This window comes from Halichoerus grypus, chromosome 4 (assembly GCF_964656455.1).
Source record: "Halichoerus grypus chromosome 4, mHalGry1.hap1.1, whole genome shotgun sequence".
NCBI lineage: Eukaryota > Metazoa > Chordata > Mammalia > Carnivora > Phocidae > Halichoerus > Halichoerus grypus.
In genome coordinates, this window is record NC_135715.1 from 30956129 (window position 1) to 30968116 (window position 11988).

The 11988-nt window shown below is 36.2% G+C and overlaps 1 long non-coding RNA gene across 1 annotated transcript; it reads right to left on the minus strand.

Moving 5' to 3' along the window:
- Nucleotides 1–905: 905 nt before the first annotated feature.
- LOC118527753 (uncharacterized) lies at nt 906–11600 on the minus strand. The gene is made up of 3 exons (XR_004913256.2): nt 11525–11600; nt 11140–11188; nt 906–1207 (listed from the first exon to the last, which is right to left on the minus strand). It is a non-coding gene; the product is annotated as an uncharacterized LOC118527753 (long non-coding RNA).
- Nucleotides 11601–11988: the final 388 nt, after the last annotated feature.

Below are 11988 nucleotides of genomic sequence, written 5' to 3' on the forward strand. Positions count from 1 at the left end.
ATAAAACTAAAAGGCAATATATGGAATGGAAGAAGATATTTGCAAATCGCATATCCAATAAAGAGTTAGTATCCAAAATATATAAAGAACTTATAAAACTCAACACCAAAAAACCCCCTAAGTAACCAATTTAAAAAATGGGCAGAAGACATGAACACATGTTCCTCCAGAGAAGACATACAGATGGCCAACAGACGCATGAAAACATGCTCATCATCACTTACCATCAGGGAAATGCAAATCAAAACTACAACGAGGTATCGCCTCACCTGTCAGAATGGCTAAAATCAAAAATACAAGAAACAACAGATGTTGGCGAGTGTGGAGAAAAAAACATTCGTATACTGTTGGTGGGAATGCAAACTGGTGCAGCCACTCTGGGAAACAGTATGGAGATTCCTCAGAAAGTTAAAAATAGAACTAACCTACCATCCAGCAATCACACTACTGGGTAGTTTACCCAAAGAATACAAAAACACTAATTCAAAGGGATACATGCACCCTTATGTTTATAGCAGCATTTGGAAGAGCCAAGATATGGAAGCAGTCCAAGTGTTCATCGATGGATGAATGGCTAAAGAAGAAGAATATTATTCAGCCATAAAAAAGAATGAAATCTTGCAATGTCATAGATTCCAAAAAAATATTAAGCAAAAGCAACAACTAATAATTCCTTAAAATTTAACACAAATTTTATATACACATATATGCAAAATGTAAATTTACATACCTATATATGTATGTACACATTTTAGATAAACTTTCTAAAAAATGTAAATTATTATAAGGATTTACTGTTTACTTTTTTTTAAGATTTTATTTATTTGAGAGAGAGAGAGAGAGAGAGAGAGCACGCACAAGCAGGCAGAGGGGCAAAGGGACAGGGAGAAACAGACTCCCGGTGGAGCAGGGTGCTGGATGCGGGGCTCAATCCCAGGACTCTGGGATCATAACCTGAGCCGAAGGCAGGTACTTAACTGACTGAGCCACCCAGGCACCCCAAGGTTTTACTATTTTCAACCAAAAATGTTAGCAATAATTTTTTTTTTTAAATAACAAAGTTGGTGGGGGAGTAATACGATTGTCACTCTGATATACTCTGTGACTATAGCGTAAGTTTCCACAGGCTTTCTGGAAAATAATCAGCTGTGTTGAATCTTGAAATTTTATGAGCTTTGATCCATAAAGTTCCTCTTAGAAATTTATCCTAAAATACAGAGAAAAGAACAATATAACTACCAATTTAATAATTACTAAAAATAAAAATAAAGAACCCATATATTTATTATCAGGGAAATGTCTAAATAAAACAAAGAACACCCATAGTATGAAATATTATAAACCTTTTTTTAAAAAGATTTTATCTATTTATTTATTTGAGAGAAAGAGAGCACAAGTAGAGGGAGGGGCAGAGGGACAAGCAGATTCCCCACTGAGCATGGAGCCCCACATGGGGCTCAACATGGGGCTCGATCCCAGATGCTGAGATCATGACCTAAGCTGAAGTCAGATGCTTAACCAACTGAGCCACCCAGGCGCCCCTGAAATACTATGAATCTTTAAATGATAATGTCACAAAAATTGTAATGAAGTGGGGAAAATGCTCATTGTGTTGTAATGTGAAATAAATTAAGATATATATCTATTATATAAACTATATGTTATATATATAGTGTTAGTACTCAAATAGAATTTTCTTTTTTCCCTTTTTTTTAAAGATTTTATTTTTAAGCAATCTCTACACCCAACACGGGGCTTAAACTCACAGCCCCAAGTTCGAGTTGTGTGTTCAATGGACTGAGCCAGCCAGGCACCCCCCCAAATAGAATTTTTGCACTCTATCTGTGCACCAAACTGTAAGTCACTTGAGGATAGCATGCATACAGACACACACACACACACACACACACACACACACACATTATTCAGTCTTTTTCAAAATGTACAGCACATTGTCCATGATTAATACATGTTTTTTAATCACTGAATAGACCAGGCCAATTAGTACATATACATACTTAAAGGATGAAATGAAATTTATCTAAGGGTTAACAGTGGTGTTGACATGGACTTTTTCAAGTTTTTTACAATAAACATTCATTTTATAAAATATTAAAGAAACAACTCAACTACTAACTGAAAAGGTACTTCCTAACTGTAAAAATTAGAGAAATTTGAGCAAGCTTTGCTTCTCTTAAGTGTATGTAAACCTGACATCACGGACGCAGTTCAAATTGATTTTTTTTTTTTTAAGTGTCTGGGCAGTGAGTGAAAGGAAGGCTACGTGTTCTCATTGTGTTCTGGCAACAGCAACAGAGAGAAGACAAGTAGTTTCCTTCACAGTTCTTTATATTAGGGCCAAAAGAAACCTATTGAACAACAACAGACCCACAATGGGAAGCAGACTAATAAACATGAGGTAGAACAAATAATCCTCAGATTGAATCCAAGGCTCCTTGACTAACATGACTGTTGCTCATTCACAAAGAGGAACTTGAGTTTTAGTTGGGATAATTTAGTGTGTTAGAAAAGAATTAAGTCAGGAGGCAAGTTTTCATGCCACTCTGCTAGGATCTGTGTTGATTTTTGCAAAGGACTCAGTTTGTAGCCTTGGATCCCTCTCCCCCCTCAACCCTACAAAACTACTCAAACAGAGCCCAAATCTCTTGAAATATTCTCTAGCTACCTTACGGATTTGTTACAACACATGAGTTCCTTAATAAGCTTGTTAGGCTGAAACATTCACATCCAAAATACAACTGCTCAAAATGCATTGTGATTAAAAGCCTTCCACTGATGAAATGATGTCTTCATAAGCCAATGCATATTTTATGGGTGGTACCGTGTATTGTTTTTGTACTAATATTAGTTTAATGAGCACTTCTGTTTGTTACAGATTGGCTAATACATTTTTTATTTCCTATACTTTGGGGCAGGCCCTTAAGTAATTGGCCTCTAGACAATTTCATATGCAATGCACAGTTTTTTAATGGAGGTCTAAATAAAGTGTGGTATTAAACAGTCTGCTTATGAAAGAAAACTTCTAATCTGGTATCTGCGCCAGATGAGGTACCCTGGAGGGTTGCCATCTGGTTCATGTATTTTTAATAATCTCAAGATTAGTTTGCAATAGTTCAGATCTACAGTGTTCTTGGTTTTATTTAGTTGTGGTTAAAATGAGTCACTGTAAAACCAGAAGCAGCAACTCCATATGATTGAAAGGGAAGTGGGGTGAAAACCCTCAATTAACTTGTAATGTCCTTAAAAACAACATTTACATCTCAAATACGAGCTTAATTGGAAATCAACACAAAGTGACAAAACTTTTGCTTTAAGAATTTGACTACTTGTGAAATTTTACAATATTGGGGCAGCTTTGATTGAAAATATTAGTTTAAAAAATACAAAATTTATTTAAGTAGTTTTAAAAGCTGGGTCACCTGGCTGGCTCAGTCAGAAGAGTGTGCAATTCTTAATCTCACGGTCATGAGTTCGAGCTCCATGTTGGGGGTAGAAATTACTTAAATAAATAAAACTTAAAAAAAATAATATGCAGGGTCGCCTGGGTGACTCAGTCCGTTAAGCATCTGCCTTTGGCTCAGGTCATGATCTCAGGGTCCTGGGATTGAGCCCCACATCAGGCTCCCTGCTCAGCGGGGAGCCTGCTTCTCCCTCTCCCTCTGCCCCTCCCGCTTGTGCTCTTTCTCAAATAAATAAGTAAAATCTTTAAAAAAAATAACATGCAATAAGGAAAAGTTGACAGGCCCAAAATAATAGTCCTGCTCCTCCTAAAAATCTGTATAAGGGAATATCAAACCTTCTTAGTGAGTATGTCAGGCACACTGGTACTACTTTATCTCTTGGTGAAATACTGGACCAGTATTGCACCAAAGGACCACGAAAGGTCATCCCAACTGATTTAGAGAATTAATGCCTGCTGACAAAATGATTCATTCACTCCCAGAGAGAAAACCGTAACTGGGAAAATACACAGAGCATCTTTTGTGATCTTTTCATTTATTTCCTGAGTAGAAATAGCAATTTTTTGTTTATATTTTAAATTTCCTCCTTTCCCCAGAATATCTTTTCCTAACTCAATATAATTGGTAGTAACACACCACATTCTGTGTCAGTGCAGTTTGAAATTGGGAAATTCTCTGACAGAATATGTTTAGTGAAGTTATTAGGCACATCATAATTTGACATTACAAATTTAAAAATTAAAAATTTGTATTTAAAAATTCTAAATACTACTTTTTGTGTATTTTAGTATTCTTATTGAAGAAATTCATTTTCATTTCTACACTAAAGAACACAGAATGAAGTTAAAGGAGAAATGTGAAAACATTTCTACACCCAGCCCTCAGAGAAAATCACTTAACAGTGATTGATGTTGATGTATTGTCTTCCATTTATATATATTATATATATATTTAATTATATATATATAATTAAAATCATTATATGCTTTTGATGGACATAACCATTTTGTTCAGTTAACTTTAACTATTCTTTAATGTCCTTTCAAATGACCATGTCATATGGCATCCCACTGACAATTTCTTTAATTCTCTGTTGCTACTGATTTATGTTGCTTTCAGTATTTCACTCTTACTAATAACATATTTTTACAGAAAGATTCATTCAACTTTCTGAATGGACTCTTAATATAAATCCTAAATGGGGAAAACAATGGGCCCAAAAGACCCTTGTTACATATTACTAAATTATTTTCCATATGGATTCTAATAAATTACACTGACTGGCAATATAAATCTCACCCATATCTCATCAGCATTAAGCATACTATTATTTTTTAAAATACATGTTACTTTGGTGCTTGAAAAATTATTTTATGAATTGGTATTACCACTGAGCTTCAACACATTCCCACATGTCTGCCCATGTATATTTATTCTTCTATAAATGTTTTTGTTCATGCCCTTTCCTTAGTCTTTAGAAAATTTGCTTTCTCATGTTTGTATTTTCTTTACCTCTATCCAACTTTTTCTGTACTGCTTAAAGGTGGAAAAAAAATAAAAACAATGTCAGTTATATTGCAATGAACATGAAGGAAGGGCATGAAGATGCTCATACTGTCCCTCAGTTTAAAGCCTAGGCATTTCTGTGTAGTTCAAAGCTTATGTTCTATTTAAAAGAGAGAACAGGAAAAGGAAGCTAGAAGGAACTCACATGTGAAATTATATATTTAAGATCCTTTTTTATAATATTCTTTTATTTTACAGATAAATAAATTCAGGCATGTAAAAGCTGGTTAATGGTGTGACCAAGACTAAAGACTAAAACCCAGGCCACTGGACCTCAGATTAATATTAACTCACATTTGGAAAGACAGAATCTTCTAGATCGCTTTGGCACTGTGCCTCAGGCCTGTCCTAGTCAAGAGCCAGAGAATATTGTTGATTTGGGTAGGGGGGAAAAGGGTGTTGAATCCATGGAGTGGAGAACACTACCAAATTGCCATTTTTTCCCTCTCTTCTTTGCGTATAAGACTTCATTGATGTGCAAAGTATAACTAATGTACTGAGAGATTCTGGTTGATTTTGTCCTAGGGCTTAAGATTTGGCCACCTCATTGTACCAGAAGGCAGCATGACAAAAACTGATTTGAATGGGACAGTGCCTAAAATGGTGATGATACAAAGCTGATTAAAAAGATTTTGGCAAAACCCCATTGAACTTTCAATTCTAATGAGCTGATACTTAAAGAGGAGTACTTAAGAGCACAGAGATAAATTATAATAATTGAATCAAGGGCACAATCAGCAAATGCTTGTACTGGGAACCTACCTGGTTCTCGAATATTCCTGTTTTGATAAATCCAACTGTGGTTTCCAAATCTACTGGTATTCTTATGAGTTTGTATTTCTTCTTGTACAAAGATAGCTAATAGGTTATATTATATGTTTCCATCCAAATCATCTGAATTACTGTACATAGAAGAATTGTGAGTCAACAATAGGAAACATGAGAGTTACAATGATCATTAGGCTCTGTCTGCCATCTGTTCAGGAGAGGAGAGCAACAACCACATATTGGTCACATCTCTGTGTTGTCACCACTAATCAGGAAATGGTGTTGATGGGCACAAAAAGAATAGAGACCAACCAGTTTCCCTGCACTGTGGGTTTAGTATGCTTATTGAACTACACACCACATCCTGATCCTGTTCAGGGACACCTTACAGAAAAATAAAAGCCATCTTGAAGCCTCCTTCCCAGGAATATAGGACTTATTTTTAAATCTCCTTTAAAAGAAGCACAATTTCTTTTTTTTTCAAGAAGAATAAAAATATATAGAAGTTTAATCTCAACATTAACCAACAAAATGAAGATTAAAATAACCACGTGATGTTATTTTTCATCTCTAAGCTTAAGGATAAAGAAGAATCATATCTTTTGTTAGCAAAGACTGGATAAAAGAAGTACAATTTCTAATTTAACTTTTTAGTTATTTCTTTTATAGATTTATGTCAAAACTGTCCTCCCACATTTTGTATATATGATGCCAAAAAGGCTTTGCTTGGCCCTCTCCAGTTCACAGTGAGTTCAACTGGCATGAACAATCAGCATAGTTATAATTACATTAGTTAATCCATTCCACTTACCAGAAGCACTACTAGTTAACAGTTATAAACTATGAACTATTCAGTGAAACAAAAATAAAATCCCAAAATTAGAGTTATATCTCTCAAGAAAAATAACTTATAAGTGAAATACAAATCTAACCCTGAAATAACTTTCACATTTATCAAGAAAAAGTAATTTGTACTTTTTAAAATATGCAATTTACTAACAGCTCCTATAATCACAGTAATTCTCACATAAGCATAGAGCACATGCTCATAACTTTGTAGTCTGGCAGTTCATTGAACCAATCTTTTTTTTGTTGTTGCTGCAATTTACATCTTGATTTTAACACTCATATATTCTAAAAGGACATGAGTGAATAAATTGAGTTTTATTCTTTAAGATATCTTCATATTCAACTCATGTATCCCTTTTGAAGTAAAATCCATCCATATATTACTATTTCCAGCACACATACTAAAATTTTCAAGGCAGATGTCAGACCCCTGGAAGAAAATAATTCATTATGATGCCTGTAAAAAATGCCTCCTTAATCCATTCACCCAGACCTCTTCTGAGTTTCAAATGCACATTTCCAACCTTCTTGTAGACACTTGCACCAATGCCTACTGTCCCCCTTTTTATTGAAGTATCACTAGCCACATATAGCCAGAAAACTTCTGTTTTTCATTCTTTCTCTTTCCATTTATCCCACATAGTAAGTCATCAAGTCCTTTTCCATAATATTATTACACCCCTTATTCCTGTAAGGAATCACAACACTAAGCACCAAATCAGGAGGCTGAATCCAATCATCAGCCCCAGTCTACACCCTCTCAAGTACAAAATGCACATGACAGATATTCATATATAAAACCCTGGCAGGCTGCACTCATCATCTCAGTTTAAACACTCAGTCCAAGTGATCTCATGAAACAGCTCTCATCATCCACTGCCACACCTGTGACCCTACCAAACTCAGAGGTCAGTGGAAGGAGAAGATGGCAGAGATTGCAAGGTTACTGTCCTTCCTTCTTTTTTATCTATAGACAGCAATGAGAAATTTCAAAGGGCAGGACTCTTCCTCAACACCAGTGGTGCCTCTTGGAAAACTCCTTAAAACTTATGAGTACATACCTTCCTCCCACCACCAACCTCCATCCTAAACAAAGGTATTGGAAAGACGGTGCTCAACCTTCTGTTGAAGGTTTCAGGAGGGACCCCCTCCCTCTATTTTTAATCCTAAGTGAAAAATATTTGTCACACCTTGCATCTGGAGCTTGTGAAATGCATCCATATTCTCCAATACAAGGAACCAGTGCTCCTTGGAATGGAAAGGAAATAACTCTTTCAGAGACTGGGACAGTAAATACACAAGATGAGCCTGAAGCCATCTTATAGTGCCAGAGAGTAAGAAAGTGCCCTCCTCCCAAATAAAAATAATCACAATGAAGGAGATATGTCAAAGGGACACATGGGGGCATTAGATGTGCAGAACCAGGCGATGACAGGACGCACAGATGCATGAGACCACACCTGACGTGCAGATCTAAGAAATGAAGTGGGCACACAACCTCCAGGGAGCTAACCCAATGACTGCTTGTCTGGAATAAGACAGGTACATGCACCAGCTGCAGACACTGTCCCAAAATCTGTCAGGACACCACCATTGTTAAGTTGGTTTTAACTTCAAAAAGCACAGAGAGGAGTCAGAGACTTTCATCCCAAATTGACCCAAGCTTTTGACTTGGAGTGGCAGCTCAGAATGATAGCAGAGGCAATTTGGCTTCCTGGTTTGTTCTACTAAAGAACTGATCTTTTTAGGACTAACTTTGTGGAGAAAAATCCTAATAACAGCCAGTATGGGAAATATAGGTGGAACACATATAGAGGTGATGTATAAACCCCAGTTTCCCAAACCTTAATCCAGCCCCTTTCAGCCCTCTGTACCATACATGCTTCTGACCTCGGCAGTAAACTATTTCTACATTATGTAAGATTCACTGAGAAACCCAAAGCAAATATGTGCCTATAGGTGCATGCTCTGCCTTGAATAAACAACAGATCTAATAGTAACAAGAATAATTGTATTATGTTTCTAAAAATTTCATGAGGAAATGAGTCTCTGGTTCTTAACTAGATGTGTTCGCATCTTACAATGATATTGCAATTCTTGCATCATTTTTTTCACAAGATTATAATTTTTGGGGGGATTTACAAAGGTAGGGCCCACTTCAGACTGTAGAGAGTGAGTAGCCCCTGAATGTTTGAAGTCGAACCATGGAAGAGACAGCACCTCAGATAAATCAATCAATCAGTCAACCAAGAGATTATCATCCTTACCATCTCTCATTCATTTGGAAGTTGAGGAATGCAAATATCCAAAGGGGAACTCTCATGGGATGGAGCTAGCGAGGTGGAGAACTTGTCAAGAGCTTATTTTGTCCATGGCAATGGACCAGGTCTAACAATCTAGAGCAGGGGTCAGAAAACTACAGCCTGCAGGCAAAATATGGCCCTGCCTAATTTCTTAATGCTTTGTTGGAACACAGTCCACTTATTGATACATTGTCTATAGCTGCTTTCTCTACAACTGCAAAGCTAAACAGTTGCAAAAGAGACAGTAGGGTCCACAAGCCTAATGTATTCACTACCTAGTCCTTTACAGAAAAAGTTTGCCAATCTCTGATGTACAGAGATGCAACGTGTTGTTATCTAGAAGATTCATAGTGTTGTTCTAGGGTTGTTTTTCTTTTTATTCTGATTTTTTCATAATCAATATTAAAAAAATATTCTATCATGTCTCAGCTAAGCTATAGTAAAGCAAGAGCAAGGTCCTTTCTCTAAATTGGGACCAGAAAGTTGAAAGACGAACTGTGCCCCTGGAGGCTATCATGGGGATAGCAACTAATCTAAAGGGGATGGTAACAGCCTCAGAGTGCAGCCGTACCATGAGATTCTCTTCCTGTGCCAACCTCCAAAGGCAATGTTTATTTTTTCTTATTTTTTTCCCAAACAACAGAGATTATTTATTTGCTTTTTTCACTTTTTTAATCAGCTGTGTTGGGGTAAGATAACACATAATAAAATTCACTAATTTTATGTGTACAGCCTTAAATATGCATGGTGTCACCACTACCATCATAGTATCGAACATTTCCATCACCCCAAAAGTCCATTCATATTCTTTGTAGTCAATCCCTTCCTTCACTCCCTGGACCCGGTGACAAGCGATCTACTTTCTGTCATTACAGTTTTACCTTTTCTAATTTTTTACATAAATGGAATCATAAAATATACCTTTTTAAAATGAAAATTGCATATATTTAAGTCTTACAACATGATGAGCACACACACATACACACACAGTGAAATAATTACTGGAGTGTGCTAAGTGAAATAAGCCAGACACAGAAAGAAAAAAAAAAACTACCTGATCACACTTGTATGTGGAATCTAAAAAAGTTGAATACATAGAAGCAGAGAGTAGAAACATGGTTACCAGAGAGAGGAGAAGTGGGGGCAATGGGGAGATGTTGGTCAAAGCTGCAGCTACACAGGATGAGTAAGTGTAGAGATTTGATACACAGCACAGGGACCACAGTTAATAATACTTATTAAATATTGAAAATCTACTAATACAATAGATTTCAGATGCTTTCATAACACAAAAAAATGGTAACTAAAGTGAGGAGATGGTATATTAATTAGCTTGATTATAGTAATCATTTCACTACGTAAAAGGCGGTGTTTCTTTAGTCTTCCTGTGTCTTTTTTATTTACAATATATTTCTAACCTAGTTATGAAAAAAATAAAGAAGTTTACAATAATAAAACACATAAAATAGGATTTTCTTAAAGAAAGACTGTAGAGGAGACCCAAAAATCACAGAATAGCCTTTCACTAAGAATCATATTCCCAGTTGACCACATGTTCAGAGCAAGCTCTATCTTCAAACCACTGCTGCTAAAACTATATTAACATAACCAGGACATAGCCTGCCAGATGATAATAGTATTTACAATCCTAGATTCTGTTATAAAACATGAATGGCCTTCCTGTGTGTTCAGTAGGGCTAGCTCTCATTCTCATTCTTTATTCACTCATCCATTCATTCAACAAACATTAACCGATCATTCCCATTTGGGCACATACATTCTAGGAAGCACATCCACAGCAAAAGGCAAGCTCTTTCTGGAATTTTCCCAGGACATGTAGTGGGCTCCTATGCCTGGGCAGAAGTTTTCCAAATGTACATAAGATAAAATTATTTACAAAGTGCTGACTTTGTCAATATTGAAGAGCTCAAAGAACATTTCCCATGTTCTCTGCCTTTTAAAAATGAGCTTAGAGAGTAGAGCAAACACGAGCAATCAAAGAAAAAAAAAAAAGGAAAATAGTAGATATTTGACATAGGAAACTGTTTCCATTTTTGAGAGGAATGTTAGAAGAAAGAGGCCTCAGTGAGGAAAGCAGAAGAAGTAGGCATTGGCTAAAGGGACAAAAATATTAGACAAGTTAATGAGAAAATAATAATAAATCTACTTACTGTGCCTGGGGAAGCATTATACAGACAGTCTGAGCTTTTGCAGTGTCTCCTAAAAAAGAGGAGGAAATAAGTCAGTAAGCAAAGACTCTGCCAGTCAAGTATCACCATTCCTTCAACAACTATGGATAAAAGCATCATTACTGCTGAACCAAACTGAACTGGCCCCCAACTGATCATTTTCTCCAGAGCCTTGCCTATTCCTCCTGGGAGTAGCTTCAACTCAGGTGCCCTAACCTGAAGGGTGGGTAGTCTGAACGCTTCAGGGTGACTGACCCACTCTGGGGCAAACGAGATGATGTTATTTCTCAAAACATTCAGTTAACATTTAATAATTTTAAAATGAAATACTTATATTTCATTTTTTAAAATCCTGGTGAAATTTAACCTGAAAGCCCTTTACTATGGAAGCAGAACCCATTCGGATGTGCTCCAACAAGGTCCTTGACCACATTCAGCTTTGCAGGGATAGAGAAAGAGGAAGAATCAGATTAAGAGCTGGTGTGTTAGCTTGAGTCTCCAAGGTGATCAAGAGAGAAAGCAGAAAACTGTGACCACAGTGAATGCTTTTGTAAGGAAAGAAAGAAGAATGAATGCCACTGAAATCATAAAAGCTGATTGTTTGTTTAGATAAAAGGAAAGAACTTCAAGTACATTTCATTTTTTTCTTATTGTTATAACCCACATTTAGCTTTCTAATCAAAGCCTCCTAGTCTATACTTGTTCTATAGAACCAAATACATTTAAAGTTAAGTAGTTAGCTTTAATATAAAATTAGTCACTATGTAATTACTCAAAAGACATGTTCATAACCATAAAGGAAACTACAAAACTCTCTAAAACTCCTTCCAC